The sequence below is a fragment of the Eptesicus fuscus genome, chromosome 1 (genome assembly GCF_027574615.1).
Source record: "Eptesicus fuscus isolate TK198812 chromosome 1, DD_ASM_mEF_20220401, whole genome shotgun sequence".
Classification (NCBI taxonomy): domain Eukaryota; kingdom Metazoa; phylum Chordata; class Mammalia; order Chiroptera; family Vespertilionidae; genus Eptesicus; species Eptesicus fuscus.
The window spans coordinates 9372699-9389706 of NC_072473.1; the positions used below are offsets into that span (position 1 = coordinate 9372699).

Here is a 17008-nt window from a genome sequence, read left to right on the forward strand (position 1 = left end):
CCCTGCCTACCTTTTTGAGCTTTGTGACCTTGGGCAAGTTAGTTCTAAGCCTTCGTTTCCCTCTGTGCAAAATAGGGATTAAAAAAGGCCTGGGGTGGTTGTAGGGAATAATCTATGTAAAATACTTGGCACAGTGCCTAGAACATGGAAAGTGCTCAGTAAAATAGGGCTGTCATCATCATCATCATCATCATCATCACCACCAGCACCACCATCATCATCATTATCATTGTTGTCATCTTATCACCAGAATCATTGTCATCATTATCAGATCCACTGCTCAAATTTCCTCTGAGAATCTTAAGTAGCATAATGATCCCAATAGGTTTGTAAATTCAGTTCCAAATTTAAACCCTGTTTGTTCAAAGATTCATTTTAAAATCAGCTGCTAAGAACTGGGAAGACATTTACTAAAGAATTAATGTTACATCTGATGGTAAGGTTTCTACAAAAACTCACTTAATCCCCAAGTAGCTGAAATATTGAACATTTGCATTGAAAATAGAAAGCCATGGTTTGCAGCATTGGAAATGAAAAGGAAAACAATTAAATATTTAAAAAAACCTATTTCTCATTCAAACTGAAAATATGGGGAAGGAATAAGAGGTGGCTAGAACCTTTTGTATCTTTGATTCTGTTGGGGTGCAGAATGAGCCTCCCCAGAATGTGTCACCTTGGCATGCAGATTATTTCTCGCTGAAAACAATTAAAGGCCAACAATTTCAAGAAGATATTTTTGGTTTGTTTGCTTGTTTTTTACCTCTCACTTTACCTGCCTAAAGAAATTTAGGTAGCCCTATCCAGTTTGGCTCAGTGGATAGAACGGGATCAAAGAGTCCCAGGTTCGATTCTGGTCAAGGGCACATACCTCAGTTGCAAGTTCCTCCCCAGCCTGGGCCTTGGTCGGGGCTTGTGAAGGAGGCAACCAATAGATATGTTTCTCCAACACTGGTATTTCTGTCTGTTTTCTCCTCTCTCTTCCACTCTCTCTATAAATCAATGGAAATATATCCTCTGGTGAGGATTAAAAAAAAGAAGAAAAGGAAAAAGAAATTCAGATAGAAAAACCTGCTTCAGTAAGGGAACCTCAGCCTATTCACCTCAGCATATAGGAACTAAGTGTGGCCAACAGGGAGGGATCCAAGAAAGTGTTTTTGTTAGATTCCCCTGTTTCCCATTGTTTCTGAATGGCCCGGCAAGATTTTGTTTACCAAATATTTACTCATTCTAATCTGCCTGTAAATTTCCTGATTTCCCTTTGAAGTCCCAGACCCCTGCCTCCTTCTCCTTAGTCCAGAATGGTAGATAAGCCTGAACTGCCCAATGTATCCTGGGGTCCTATATTTTAGGGAACCCACATATGCACATATGTAACTAATTTGGTCATTTTCTCCATAATATAATCTGTCTCATGTTAATTTCATTATTAGACCAGCCAGAAGAGCTTCCAAGGGTGGGAGGAAAAGCATTTTTCTACCCCCACAAGCACTGTAAGTTTCCGAAGTTACTGCTGATTGGCTATGATATATAATTTCACTTAGATCCTATAGTTTTCCTTCTGGTTGTTGACAGAGGGGCCTAAGTAGCTCAGAAGTGAGATTAGGATCATTTCTTCACTCACAAAAGGAACAAAAACAAGGGAGGGGTGGAAAAGGAGAGGAAGAGGGTAAGAACAAGAGGGAGACAGAAAACAAAGAGAGTTTCTAAGATAACTGGCCAAGAGTTGAAGGAAAAAGGGGGAGAAGATTAAAAAGTATGTGTAAGTCCAAATGAGGAAGAGATTGCTCAGCTGGAAGTGGTAAAACAGAAACAGGAAAGCTATATAGAAACTACTGAAAGAGCGTTATTCATCTGGCCACAAGAGGACGCTGCTGAGCTACAACAGTTGGTTACTGCGCAATGCTGTGGGGGAGAGGTGGGAATGGAGCTAAGTAGTAGAATGAGAATGTGGGGAAAATATGAACTGATTCACCAGTACTAGCAGGCACATAAGGAAGTTGATCCAAATTCGAGGGAAGCTTCTCCCATGCTTTAAAGCCACCAAGCACATTCACTTGTGACTTGGCTGTGCTGTCAGTCCTAGAAAAAAAACACACACACATAGATTTATCTTCTTTTGGTGCTTAATCTTCATTTTTGTCTATCTCTTACCCCTCCTCGGGCAGTTAGAATTGGGTTTCCCCCATCAAAATTGGATTTTCTAGAAAGAGCTAATAAACTCATTCTCACTGAGGTCTATGACTGATAGGTTTAAGAATTATGTTTCTTTTATTGGCATAATAAACAATGCAATCAGCTATGGACAAAAAAATGAAACTCTAATTGAGGGGTTTCAGATACCAATCATGGGGTGAGACCTTCCTAATTGTCTTGAAATCTCTCCATACAGTCAAGAGCTTACAACTATGACCAAGTTTGCTGGCTCCATTAAAAGGCACTTGAGGTTTTAAAAGGGGATGTGACATAGCCTCAACCTGTAAGCACTCATAACTAAGAGAGGAAGTGAATGCAAGTAAGTTCTTCATTCCCTTATAGACTCAATCCACAAACACTGTTTACACACCAGGAATCTCATGAGTATGTGCCTGCAGGGTCCAGAGATTTTAGCAGTATCTGGAATTGTTTTTACGTCAGGGTACTTCATGGCCCTTACTTACTCTGTTACTGAACTGCCTACCTCCTGCAACTCTGGTTTCTGTCTTACCAGACTTCTATGCATAATTTAGGGGCTCTCAAAGGATTATCTCTGCCCCCCACACCCTCTACCCCATGCACAACATGCTACTGCAGTGCTAAAGCCACAATGGAAACTTATCGACCATCACCAATAATGGTAGACATGGTGAGGGGGGTAAAGAAGGAAGCTTGGCTTTTGGTGAATCCAACTGGCTAGTTATCTTATTAGGGTTCTTCCCACAGACTTATTTGACTGAAAGTAGTTTATTTGGGAGAAGATCACAGAAAACACCAGTAGAGGAGTGAAGCAGCGAGACTGGGAAAGGGCTCATCAGTTTCCCCGGGGGATGCTGGGAGACAGTGGAGAACACATGCCTTGGAGTTGGCATGTTTATTCACCAACACCCATCCATTACTCATCAAGGGCTGCTCCTGGAATGTGTGTCAATTTATTGGCACTTCCAGCTAGTCCGGCATGCAGGCCTAGCATGTTTTTGAGACACACACAAAGGAAGTCCTCAGGGAGAGTCACAGGTATTCGCAGTAAACAGGGATATAGCAGGGGTGGGGAACCTTTTTTCTGCCAAGGGCCATTTGGATATTGATAACTTCATTTGCAGGCCATACAAAATTATCAACTAAAAACTTGGTCAAACATTTAACTCACACCTAATGCCTTGGCAGGGACAGGCCAAATGAATGCATGGGCCTTATACAGCCTGGGGGCCAGACGTTCCCCACCCCTGGGATAGAGTCCGATGGGACATAAGGGCAAAGCACCAACCATATTTCCTTTACACCAGCTATGCCCTAGAAAGTTCCAGTAGTTATTATGTGAAGACACAAATGTCACCAATTCAGGCTACCATGACAAGGTGTTTCCCCAATTGCTGATACTTTCTACAACCCCTGTGAAGAAGAAACTCAGTTATGATAATTTCCAAGCCTGGTAAGACAGGAACCAGAGTTGCAGGAGGTAGCTAGTTCAGTAACAGGGTAAGCAAAGACCATGAAGTACCATGATGTAAGGACAAGTCCAGGTACTGCTAAAATTTCTGGACCCTGGAGGTACATACTCATGAAGTTCCTGGTGTGTGAACAGAGGCATCAGCTCACAAGAAGTGTGCCTCGAGATCCCATGAAGAGCCAGGCACAAAAGGAGGCCAGGGATGGCTCTCTTTCCAAAAGCAAAATGGTCCAGCGATGGACAGCTTGGCGAATGTGCTCCTTTGGGGCCCTCAAGAGAGTTCTTTTGATCATATTTGTGCTGGCTAGAATGTAAGATGTTACTGAGATGAGTCACAGAGGGAGTGTCTCTTCTGGTGATTTTATGTTCCAACTCAGGGACCAAAAAACAATCAATAAACATACAGTACTTCATTTTATCAGCTGCACACTGCCTAAAAATAACAATAATAATAACCTCAGCCCAAGAAGTACGCAGACAATGCAGGAAGAAGAGGGTGGAGAGTGCTATCTTTTAAACAGGGAGCCTGCTTTCTGGAATTCTTTCGTCAAAAGCACCCCTCTGGCTGGAGGTGAGCTCTCTCAAAAGCAGAACAATGCATTCTGAAGAATCTTAGGGTTGGTCAGTCTTTTGAAGTCTGATGAATTCATTATATTCATTGTTTTAAAGCAAGTATGGTAGATGCAGCCAATATAGCATAAACAGCTAGGGTGGGGCAAGCAAAAGCTGCTGTGTAACAGCTGGCTAGTTGTCAATGAAGATTATAGGTATTATTTCCTATTTTCTTTGGTGGGGGAGAGTTCTCCTGGAATGTATGCTTGTACTCCCATGGTGGATGAGTGGAAAGGGGTTAGTTATTGTCCCTCTACTACTCAAGGCGGATCCCCAAAGCAAGATTCATGGTGATTCTCCTTTTTCCTCACCTGCTCCACCTCTGAGTTCAGTCATTAAACCTTTATTCCTGGAGATGACATGTGAGCTAAGCCTGGCCACATGGTTAAGATTTCAGCATAGGAGATGATGGAATGGGGGTGGGGCAGAAGCATAGGATCAAAGGCACAAGAGGAAAAGTGTGGGGACTGGCCAGCAGGCTGGGCAGCTGAAGCACAGGGCTGGGGAGGGCTTGAAGGAGAGCCAGGGTGCTGTGAACATTAGAAAGCTGTCTGCCTCATTCAAAGGGTGTTAAAAATTTCCCTTCAACAATTAACCTTGTGCCCCAAAGGATAACCAACTTAACCAACACAATTTTGATGTCTTCAGAGGCCCTGATGGAGGCCATGATGCAGTACTGAGGAAGGTTGAAAGGAGGAGAAAGGACATTAATTGACAGGGCTGTGCTAGCTCCTTCTTCTCTCCCTCCTCTCTTCCACACACTCACAAGATTATATAAATAAACGGTTTATTAAGATTTATTTATCATGTGCCAGGCACCCTGCTAGGTATTTTACATTCATTTTCTCATCTCAGTTTCTCAGCAACCCCAGCAGATCAGTACCATCTTGGTGTGAATTGGTTTGTAGGTTGTTTTTATTTTTGTCTTTTTTTTTTTAACCAGAGCAGAGCTGTGAGTCCCCAGGGTATGGTTGTTTTGATGGGAGGGAGGGAAAGAGTGTTCTAGAATATGAACAACATTCATTGCAGGGAAGACAGGTCTGGGGAGGAGGTAAGGAAAAGATAGGGCAAAGGTTCCTGGCTCCTTATGTGGGGGCAGGGAAGGCAGAAAGGAAGGAAGAAGGGGAAAGTCTTCTCACCTCTGACCAGAGCCTAGAATTCCTTGATATTCTGTACCTGGCAGGCCGAGCTCTGAACTTCCCCCTTCACCTTTATCACAGCAGCCAGCCATTACTCGCCCTGAAGGACATGGGTACTCTCATTTCTTCTTGGAGCCTGACTTTCCCTTCCTACACCTCTGGACCAGCTTGCATCCCAGTCAGGGCTTCACTCCCAGCCTCCCCAGAAATATACCAGGTATAGGTTGGGGCAAAAGTAGGTTTACAGTTGTTCATATGGAAAATAATACAATAAATACAATAAATAATAACACTGTATAAGAATAACCTGTGTTTCACACACTTACAACTGTAAACCTACTTTTGCCACACCTTGTATTTCATCTCTGACTCTGGCTAGATGTTCACCATACCTACTTCCTCTTCTGCCTGCACTACATTTCTCAGCCTCCCTTGCAGTTAGGTGCCTGAATTCTAGTCAACAGTAGGTCAGGTGCCTGAATTCTAGTCAACAGTAGGTGGGTGGAAGTGATGTGCACCACTTTCAAGAAACCTTCCTTACATGGTACTCTAATCTCTTTCTCCTTACCTCAGCTTGATGCACAGGAACCTCTTGGAAGCCACCTGTTGGAAATAGTAGAGCCACAAGATGGAAGGGCCTGCATAACTGAATCATGGTCTGAAGGAGAGCCACTGGCCATCAGGAACATTCATCTGGGGCTTTATGTGAATGAAGAATAAACTTCTATTGTGTTTGAACCCTGGTACACTTTCAATTTGTTTGCAACAGCAGCTAGCATTACCTAAACTAACACACTGTGCACAGGGAGTGCTGGGGGCACACTGACTTGCAGCCTCAGAGCATCTTGAACCCCACCAGCTGATATCCAGACTGCAGTAGCAGCCCCAGTGCCCAGAGCCCAGTTCTGTGCTTCCACGTGCTAATTTTTCTGCACTAAAAGCACTGACTCCTTGGCTTTTTTTCTTAACTTGAATGGATTCATTAATACGAGTTCAAGGCCATTCTTTTGCTTGGTTCCTGCATAAATATCCACTGAGTGTACTTCATTGGCATCCATAGAGCTAGTGGGGGTGGAGAGGGCAGGGGGTGTGGAGCTGCCTTCACAGCAGAAGGAGGCAGGCCAGCCAGCAGCCTTCTTCCCTTCCCCCAACTCTGCAGGCAGCCCTCATCCATGTGAGTGGGTGGGAGTGGGGGAGGGAGAAGCAGCAGGGCCCTGGCACAACACAGGCAAACAGACCCCAGACCTGGCATGCCTGGCATCTGGCCAGAGGAAACTGCTTGGACCACAACACCCCTTTCTCTCTTTATACCCTTAGATGTTTTGTTGTTTTGTAGAACAGAGAGGCCTGAGATTTCTGCCCTTTCCCCAGCCACACTGAAGTCTTTCTAGGAAAGGTCCCTGTGGATTTTCCCTCGAGGGAGTCACTATCTATGGCTCAAGGATCTGGGCCAGTTTTCCCTTGGTGCCCTACATAATTGATTTTCTAGGCAAAAGACTTCCCATTAAATAGTAGCTTCCCCTTCCACCAACCATTGAAATTTCACCACTAGCCAACTATTGCCTGTGTTCAACATTATTGCCCTCTTTCTGGGTTCCTTTCCAAAACACCGATCTGTGTAAAGACTTTGGGTGATTGCCACATTGGAAAGAATTGATCAAAACAGTTTCTACATAGTAAGGGTGCCAGCACCTACAGTGGGAACATTTCCTGTCTGTGCCTTAGGTGAAGCTCTAACCCAGTCAGCCAGCAGAGTTCCAGTTAGCGCTTCATTTCTATCAACGCTTGAGGCTTGGCTACAGAACACAAGGAATATTATAAATGTTCTTTTGGTGGTGAAATGGGTGGCTTCCTAATTAGTGTGGTGACTGTAAGAAATGGGAAAAATTAGCAATATTCAAGATATATGGATAGCTAAAATATTTTAAAGGCATTCCCCATTTTGTGTGCATAGTGTTGGAGAATCCAGAAGAGCCCACAGTCAGCACTCCAAGGATGATTTTAAAACTTGTCACCTAAGTGGTCCCATGCCTGGCAACTACCTGGTTTTGGAAGACTTCTGGTTGCCTACATCAACTAGAAGGTAGCAAAATTCTGCCTTGGAAATGTAGTCATATCTGTGTTAAGTGGAAATTTCATACAATGTGTGGTCACAGCAGCTGAAAGGACAGCTGGCTGGGACTTCCCAGCACAGGCTTATGAACTGGTTTGTGCCTGCTGGCTACTTACATGTCAGATTTTCACTGTGTGTGTGCAGCATAATTTGCTCTGAGACTGGCTGTCAGTATGATTCTGAGCTCCCTGATAGGAGCCCTTCCCTTCTCCACTTTGACTCTCTGGCCTGACTCCTTCTCCTGTCCAGCCTGGGCCCTCTGGGGCTCTGGCTCTGAGATTGCCCTGAAGCAACCCACAGACAGCCCTCAAGGCTGGAAAGACACTGCTTCAGGGACAGGATGATGAACAGAAACCTCCTGTCTGTAAAAATGTAATACTTGGCTTTCCCTTCCATAGGACTTTTTCAGTGTCTGAGATGGTAGTGGTCAACATGCTTGAAAATTCTTTAAAATGTCCTTTAGCCCTAGCTGGTTTGGCTCAGTGGATAGAGCGTCAGCCTGCAGACTGAGGGGTCCCGGGTTCGATTCCAGCCAAGGGCACATGCCTGGGTTGCGGGCTCGATCCCCAGTGGGGGGCATGCAGGAGGCAAGCCGATCAATGATTCTCTCTCATCATTGATGTTTCTATCTCTCTTTCCTTCCCCCTTCCTCTCTGAAATCAATAAAGAAATAAAATTTAAAAAAATGTCCTTTAAAATTAAAAAAGCAAGGAATCGTATCACATCCATTAGAATGATTACAATTAAAAAGCCCATAGCACCAAAAGTCAATGAGGATATGGAGCAACTGGAATCCTTGCTGGTACACTACTGGTAAAAAGGTACAGCCACTGTGGGGACCTGTCTGGCAGTTTCCAATGAAGTTAAACAACTGCTACCCTCTAGGTCAGCAGTTCCACTCCTAAGTATCTTCCCAAGAGAAATGAAAATATATTCACAAAAACTTGTACACAGATGTTCATAGCAGTCTGGTCATAAGAGTCACAAACTGGAAATAACCCAAATGTCTGTCAACAGGTGAATGGATAACATGCTGTGTGACACCCACCAGTGGACTTCTACTCAGCAATAAAAAGCAGTGAACTCCTGCCACATGCCATGACATAGATGAGCCTCGAAAACACTGTGTTGAGCGAAAGAAGCCAGATACCAAAGTGTGCATGCTATAAGATTTCATTGAGGCAAAGTCCAAAAGCAGGCCAAAAAAATGTATAATGATAGAAATCAGAAAGTGCCTGCTCTGGGGAGGGGTCAGAGGGAAGGATTTTTCGGGGGTAATGGGAATATTTTATAGCCTCTTTCAGGTGGTGCTTACACAGGTACACACCATTGTCAAAACTGATCCATCTGACCACTTAAGAATAATTGGATTTTATGTTAGTTATTCCTCGACTTAAGAAAAGAGACATTGAAAATATTATCAAACCGAAAAAACGAAACGAAACACCAGAAATGGTTCTGTGTGCCTGCATTGCAAATTGTGACCAATTCTGAGTATAGTGGAGGGAGGGGAGATGGAGCAGAGGTTGCTGGTGGCGAGGGGTGTGGGCACTGTCTGGGCACCTGCCAGGGGCCCTTTACCTCAGGTACAAATAAAGAAGGCAGCACAGTCAGCCCCCAAACAAACAAACTCACAATGAAATAAAAGAACAGAGGCCCCAAGGAAAGCTGGCTCAAGAGTGTGGGATAGCTATCAGGCTTTGAGCCAAAACCACTTTCCAGGAAATGGCAATATTTTTGTGTTTGGGAAAGGGGAGGGAGTATTAAGGCAAGCAAGAGCCAAAATGCGTTGGTCTTTGGACAATTGCTGCCCAACTAAGGGGCCCTGAGGAGGAGGCTTCAAAGTGCTGCTACTGAGACCTCCTCAGTGGGTCTCTGGGTGGGGCACCCAGAAAAGCCCAGGCTGGAGCAGAAGTTAGAAGTTTCTTAAGGGCATAGGTCTCCTATTTTTCAAGGTGAAGAGGAATCTTCTATTTTCCTAGTAAGAGACCTGGCAGTCCTGCCCATTCGCCTTGTTCAGCCTGAAAACAGCCCAGGGCGGCTTTATGAGGTCCTGGCACGAGCATGAGCTTGCAAGTCAGGCCGGCCACAGACCTTGGCTCTGCCCTTTCAGAAAAGAAAGGCAAGGGAGCAGGTCCACATGGCCTACTAATTTTCATTTTATAAAGACCATCTACTATAACCCATTTTTCAGATAAGGAAACAAAGACTCAGAAAAGATGATTTGCCCCAGGCTAGCATCTAGTTAGGGGCAAGATTATGATTACAATTCGCCTCTGTTCAAAGCTGTGCAAACCTTCCAAGACAATGTGCTACTCTGGGGCCCTCAATTGTTTTGATTTCCACAAACGCCTCTAAGTAATGAGATGACAAATAGTATATTGAAATGGTGTTCCTCCAAGCAGAAGTTCCTTACTGCAAAAAAAGAGATTATTTAAGGAATAATTAGGATTCTGACATTCTTTAATGGCCTCAGGGCTATGTCAAAATCGATGTGAATATTTTCAAGTCATTTTCTTATCACAGGTGATATTTATTCTCAAGAGAAAAACCAAGGCTATGCTAATAACATTCTTTGAAATTTAAGTTGGGTGCTATAATCATATAAGCAGAAGCAAGAATTTTTCTTAATAACCTACAAATAATTGAGAAATATACAAGTACTAGATAAATAATTTTAATGCCATTCCTTCAGTTCAATAAATGACAAAAACTCTTACTCCTAGTAATGTGCATGGAAATATTAAGGTCGGGGCTTAAAGGCTCACCTATCCCCTCCTTTCTTTTGAAACTCTGAGCGGGGTACAAGATAAAACTGGGAGAGAAAGTATGGAAAGACACTGGTGTAAATCTCACCTGCATCCCCTCTTAATCCTTCAGGGTAAATGGATTTCTCAAATCTTTTTTTCTCTTAGACTGGCTAATCCCTTCCTTTCAGGAGATTTCAACCCTCTACTCTGCACCTGGTCTACGGCCACAGAGCCACTTGCTGTTTGCATCTTGTGTCCGCACACTGAGCTCTTGAATAACTGCAGAAAGGATGCCTAGAGAGGTCACAATTGCTGAATTTTGAGAGCCTCCGACTCTCCCTGGAGAATAAGCAGATGAGAAGTTCTACGGATTTTCAAAGAGATCAAGTCAGACTGTTCCTGAACCATGCCCTCACTTTCCTTTGTCTCTCATTTTTATTGAGAGGAGAATTCCAAAAGTGTATAGATGTAGTGCTAATGGCAGAGAGGCCTACATCTTGCTGCAGGTAAGAACCATCTGCTTTTAGTTACTGAAACTGTCTCCACAAGACCAAGACAACTTAGTCCAGTGGATGCAACCAGTGACTCAAACTGTTGGATGAGAAGCTGTTGACATGCTCTTGCTAAGCTCTGTCTTAAGCCAATCTTCGCCATTGTGAAAGTGATGGGACACTGATGTACCCACACTCACTGCCCATATGTCTAACTTGAGGGAAAAAAATACAATGCAGAAGCAGAACAAATCCAAGATAAATCCTCCTGACTTGTGGAAAAGAGCCCTACTTAAGTGTAATACATACCCAGCTCAGACTGGCTGTGGGAGCAGGAGCAAGTTCCTTAACCTCTCTCTATGCCTCAGTGTCTTGATCTGTACAATGGGGGTGATATCAGTAAATATGCCGTAGGGTTGTTAAGGGGAGTAAGTGAGTTAACATGCAAAACACCTGGCACACAGTTAAGTACTCAATAGGGGTTAGCTATTGTTATTATAATAAAGATAGGGAGCTAAAGACCCCCACTTTGAAACACTAAATAAATAAGGTGAGAATTTCATTGTAAACTATAAATAAGCAATAAATAAGATGATGAAAAGAAGGTGCTTTTGCTTCTTAGTTTTTAGCCTGTCATGGTGCTGGCCTCCCATGGCCTATGGTGGGCAAGGTATGCAGGGGAACAGTAACTAGCATCAATCTGGTGTGAGGTTAAGAGCAAAGCCAGTGGGGACCTGATGGAGGGTTTTCATTAGGCCAGACTCCCTAGGATAAAGGGTGGGGATGGACAATCAGCTCAGGCTGCACCAGAGACTCAGCTGGGGCACTTTGAAAGATCCGGATACCCAGGCCACATCCAGACCAATGAAATCAGAATCCTCCAAGGTCGCCCAGTCATCATGATTTGTTAGTGCTCCTTAGGTGATTCCAGTGTACGACCAGGGGTAAAAACCTCACCTCCAGGTCTGTACTCCCTTCCTCCTACATGAATGAGTGCTTATTCAAGTTGGTCCTCAAGAGGCCCAGACACACAGTTTCAATACTCTTCCCAGAGATGGAGAAACCCATGAATCCTCAACCAGGGCAGGGATTGATTAGGATTTGTGTATGAGTCCACAGTGCCTTCAAAATAGTCTTCATGCTGAATCAATAAGTGAATGAATAGACACATCGATGAATGGATGAATGAATGAATGAATGAATGAATAGTGAATACAGCACCATAGCAAATGTGTGCTAATATGAAAGTAAAATTGGATAAAAACTTTCTGGAGGGCAACTTAAAAGAATTCATACCCACTGACCCAGAAAATGTACTTGAAATCATCCCAAGGCAATGCAGGCCCTGGCTGGATTTCCTCCATAGTGCCTACAGTTCTTATTAAAGAGAGATCTCATGGAGGTGTGGAACAGACTGACATACCTTGATGTTGGTTTGGAGGGATGAGAAGAGATAAACCAAATAACTTATATACTTATATGCATAGCCCATGGACATGGGCAATAGGGTAGTGAAGACCTAGTTGGGGGGGGGCTGGAAGGATAGGGGAGAAGGGGTGAGGGAAATGGGAGATATCTGTAATACTATCAACAATAAAATACATTGTAAAAAATAGAGATATTGTGGGTAATAGGAGGGAAAGAGTGGATACTCCAGGGCAACTGTGCTCTTGTAATCCCATTTCTGAGGGGAGGTGGAAGAAGAGCACCCTCAGATGAGGCCAATATTTTTTTATTTCTTTCATTAAGGTTTGAGATTTGCACATTTCAGATAAGAACTCAGCTTAGACCCAAGAGTTCAGCGGCATAAGCACAGAAGAGACTTTTCTAGATAGGTGAAAGACTATAAGAGGGTCCAGCCAGCCATTAACCTAAGCCATCAAAAAAAAAAAAAAAATTCAATAGCCCTGGCTGGGTGGCTCAGTTGGATGGAGCATCATTCTGTAAAAAAAAAAAAAAAAAAAAGGTTGTGGGTATATTCCCAGTCAGGGCATACCTAGATTATGGGTTTGATCCCTGGTCAAGGCCCATACAAGAGGTAACCAATGGATGTTTCTCTCTCACATCTCTCTCTCTCTCTCTCCCCCTTACTCTCTCTAAAAATCAATAAACATAACCTCAGGTTAGGACAAAATTAATTAGTTAGTTAATTAAATCACAGTAAGGCAGGGCCTGATGTCTGGTTTTGAGCAGAGCAACCCTATTAACAGTCTCCCCACCAAGGACAAGTTAAACGCAAAATGTGCCTTCAGGTAGTGAATGAAGTGACTCAGTCCTGCCAGCTGCTGTGAACAAAGGTGTTGGCATTGTGCCAATACACTGAAGATGGCTATTTAACTTGGGGAAGTTAACAACCATTTCTTTCTGAAAATGGGATAAATTTTCCCTTGAGTCCATCTTTAAGGCACTATATATCAGGGTGAATCCATTTGTTAAGGCCCAAGGCCTACAGATCTCTCCCATGCAGGCGATGAGGGGCCTTCTCCACTGCATATGCAACAGCATTAAAATGATGGGGCTTTGAATAAGGAACTGGAATCAAGAGGAACAATTTTTACAAATATGCCTTTAGAAAAATCAAACTATCCTATCTTAAGCTTTTATTTTTTTAAATTTTATTTTATTGTTTAAGGTATTACAAATAGTAGTACACATGTCTCCTTTATTTCCCCCATTGACCTCCTCCCCGTGCCTCCCCTAACCTCCAGCACTTGCCCTCACCCTGCCCCCCCAGTGTAACCCTAACCCCGCCCCCCCCAGTGTCTTGCGTCTGTTGGTTGTGCTTATATGTATGCATACAAGTCCTTCGGTTGATCTCTTAACCCCCCCAACCCTCCCCTACCTTCCTGCTGTAGTTTGACCATCTTAAGCTTTTAAATGTGTTTGCATTTGTATGTACTTCTTAAGAGAAAATAGAATAATCTTTAAATTGAAAAACATTCCTTGGATAAGAACACTTATAAGAAGTGTAGTCCAGAAAAAATATTATTCTTGTGTTACAAAATCAAAGCAGTGGAGAGAAAAAAAATCAAAGGGAACAATCCATCAGGAAAAATGTCAGGGATCCAAAATGCTGCGGGAGACCGCATAAAAAGCACGGTAATATTTAAGCTTGTGATAAACATGCTTTTTTTCTACAGTCACTTTTTACCAAGTGTGAGTTTATATGTGCTTCCTTAAGGATTTATTCTAAGGGATTTCCTATCACTCCTGGACTTAAAAGTTCAGGCAAGCTTAAGGAGGTGGGTGGACTTTGGAACTGTGAGGGCACACAGAGGACAGCAATCAGAACATAGCACTGAGGTCGCTGAGGTCATGCCTCAGAGCCTTGCATGATTCACTTAGAAGGGGCATGGGTAGTTCCCCTGTGTCTCAGGCAGCTCTATCCTCAGCCAGCCATTTTGCAATGAGCATGGGTCATGAATTGCACAGAGGCCCAGGGGCTGGGCCAGCACTGTCCCACAACTGGAAAATCACCAAAGAGGTTGATGGTGGGCATGTAGTGATGTCTTAGATACTAAGGGTGATGTTATCACCATCACCATCACAGTGACCATTGTAGTAAGCCTCTTACTAAAGAGAAAATAAAACCAATTCCCTGAAAACTGACCAAAGCAGTATTAAGAAATGTTATCGAATTATTGATTCCTTCAAATGCAAATGCCTATTTCTTGGTGAGACTGTATGTTCTAAAACCAAAAGACAGGGAGCTTATCTGCTGTCCCCTTCTCCACTGCAATCGCTGTGGTTTAGATCATGTTGACCTCCATATGGCCAGATCCACGGAGAGTCTCTTGGCCCTCATATTACTCATCTCAGCAGCATTCCACACAGTTGACCATTCCTTCATTCCCTTCAAACACAAATCAGATTGTTTTACTCAGCTGAATAAAACTCTCCAATTGTACTTTAAACTAAAAGTAAGTCCAATGGGACCAGCCCTACTTTAACCCCTCATCTCCTATCACTTTCCTCCTCCATCAGAATACTTCTTTTCTTATAAGCTGCCTTGCTTTTTCCTTCCTCAGGGCTTTTGCACTGGCTGTTTCCTCAGCTTAGAATGTCCTTTCTGAAGCTGGTTTCTTCTCAGCCTTTAAGTTTCAAATTAAAGTAGCATCCTTAGAGAAGATTATTCACTTGGATAAAGGAAGGGAGGACCTAAGGGAGAGAGAGGGGGAAAAGGAGAAGGAGAGGGAGAGGGTCAGGGAGACGGAGCGAGAAAGAAAGAAGGGAAGACAATATTCTCAACTAGTATACCCAATGACTGACATAGCTCAAATTCCTCAGAGAAGTACCCCTAAATTTTGAATAATGGCTCCATTTATTTCAGCTATAGCTGAGACCATAAAGAGCTATCAATGAAATGTTGAGCTGATGCATGATGCAGGGTAAAGTAGTCTTCAACTTCTGATGAATAAGAAGCACTGCATGGGCCCTAAGGCCTGAGGGCATGTCCATTGGGATACTGAGGACTTTTCCTGGGGATTAGACAGGACAGTATGGCCAGGGCAGTGGGCTCTGATTCCACAGCACTGCCTAGGGCTGAGAGTAAGGAGGAGAGCCTGTAATACTTCCCACGCCACCACAGACCCTTGCAGGCCAAACTCTGCAAGGAAGGTAGAGGTGGAGCCTTGTTCAGCATCCCGTAAGCATTTGTTGAATGACTATATTTAACAGAGGTTCTTCATCCAGACAATTGATGTTTTATTCACAAAACACTTATATAAAGTGCTTATTATGTGCTGGTACTCTTCTAAATGTTTACAAATATTCAGTCCTCACAGACAATCATACAAGGGGGATGCTATTATCATCACCACTTTACATATGAGGAAACTGAGGCATGAAAAGGATAGGGTACTTGCTACTTGGTGGTGACAGAGCTGGGATTTTAACTTGGGCTACAGCACTGTGTACCAAGGACAGGCAGGAGGGAGGGCAGCATGGAAAAAGGGAAAGGAGGAAAGTTGGGAGCCAGGGCAACAGTGGGGGTCTTGCCAGCCTTTTCTGCTGTGTGCCTCCCCCTGCAACAGATCTCCTTTCCTTTTTTGTATCTGCTAGAGGTCTAGGCCAGTGGTTCTCAATCTGGTGCCATTCTTTCACTGCTGCAAAGGGACCTTGGGTCATGTCTAGGAATATATTTTGTTGTCATAATTCGGGGGTAGGGGTCTATAGGCATCCAGTGAGTGGAGGCCATGAATGCTGCTAAACATCCTGGAATGCCCAGTACAATCCCCAAGATAAAGAATTATCTGGCCCCAAATGTCAATAGTGCTAAGAGTGAGTAACCCTGCTGGTCCAGACACCACCCCCTTTCAGAAAATTAATGAAAATGGTAGTACAGTCAGCAAAGGAAGGCCCATCTGGGAACTCCTGAGAAATGTCAGCCTGGATCCTGTTTCACCTCTACAAAATCTGAAGGGCAAAAGCCTTCCTGTTTGTCTGCCTCTCTCTGCTGTCTCCTGGCACCACAGCCATTCCCTCCTACTGAGAAGCTAAGAGCAAGCAGCCCTTGGCCCAGATGGCACACAGCAGAGGCTGCTAATACCCACTTCCTTTGGCAGCTTCTTAAGACTCTTGGCTTGGAATTTGGTATTCCTCGAGCCCTTTTTCTTAATTACATTGTAGAGGTGAAGGAAAACCTATGTGTAATTTGGTATTCCTCGAGCCCTTTTTCTTAATTACATTCTAGAGATAAGGGAAACCTACGTGTATGTAATTCTGAAATGAATTATCCTACCTTTGATTGATCTCAAACACGTCAGATCAGAACAAAATAATGCTGTTCCTCCAAATAGATTATGAAGGTTTCTTTAGAAGCAAGTGAATTTTGATGAGCCAAACTGGCTAAACCAGATCTTCAAGCTGGACCTCAGAGCAGAGCCCAAGAAAATTTAAAATGCCCTTTATAGATGATAAGAAGACAACTCAGGATCAGACTTAGGGTATGAGAGAGTGGAGCGAAACTAGGTGATGTGGTAAATTCTGAAGGTCTGTGCTCTGTGACCTGAGACCAACACTTCACCTCTTCCACTTGTGAAATGGGGTTCACAACATATTCATAAAGATGTTGTTAGGGTCGGTTGTTAGGGTTGGCAGGTAAGGTTGTAAAAGGGCCTCACGCTGTGTGCGGATAAGAGTAGAGCCTTGGCCAAAACCAGTTTGGCTCAGTGGATAGAGCATCGGCCTGCAGACTGAAAGGTCCCAGGTTCAATTCCGGTCAAGGGCATGTACCTTGGTTGCGGGCACATCCCCAGTGG

General features: G+C 43.7%; 1 protein-coding gene across 4 annotated transcripts in view; it reads right to left on the reverse strand.

Annotated features, from left to right (window-relative positions):
* Nucleotides 1–17008, reverse strand: part of RAI2 (retinoic acid induced 2) — a 78577-nt gene that overhangs the window by 22550 nt on the left and 39019 nt on the right. Inside the window, exon 1 of one of the 4 annotated variants that reach the window (XM_054720634.1) lies at nucleotides 1973–1996. The exons of the other annotated variants lie outside the window; for them this stretch is intronic. The gene's annotated coding sequence lies outside the window, so the exon portion shown is untranslated. Of the gene's footprint in view, nucleotides 1–1972; nucleotides 1997–17008 lie in introns of those variants that run through there. 4 annotated transcript variants of the gene reach the window in all.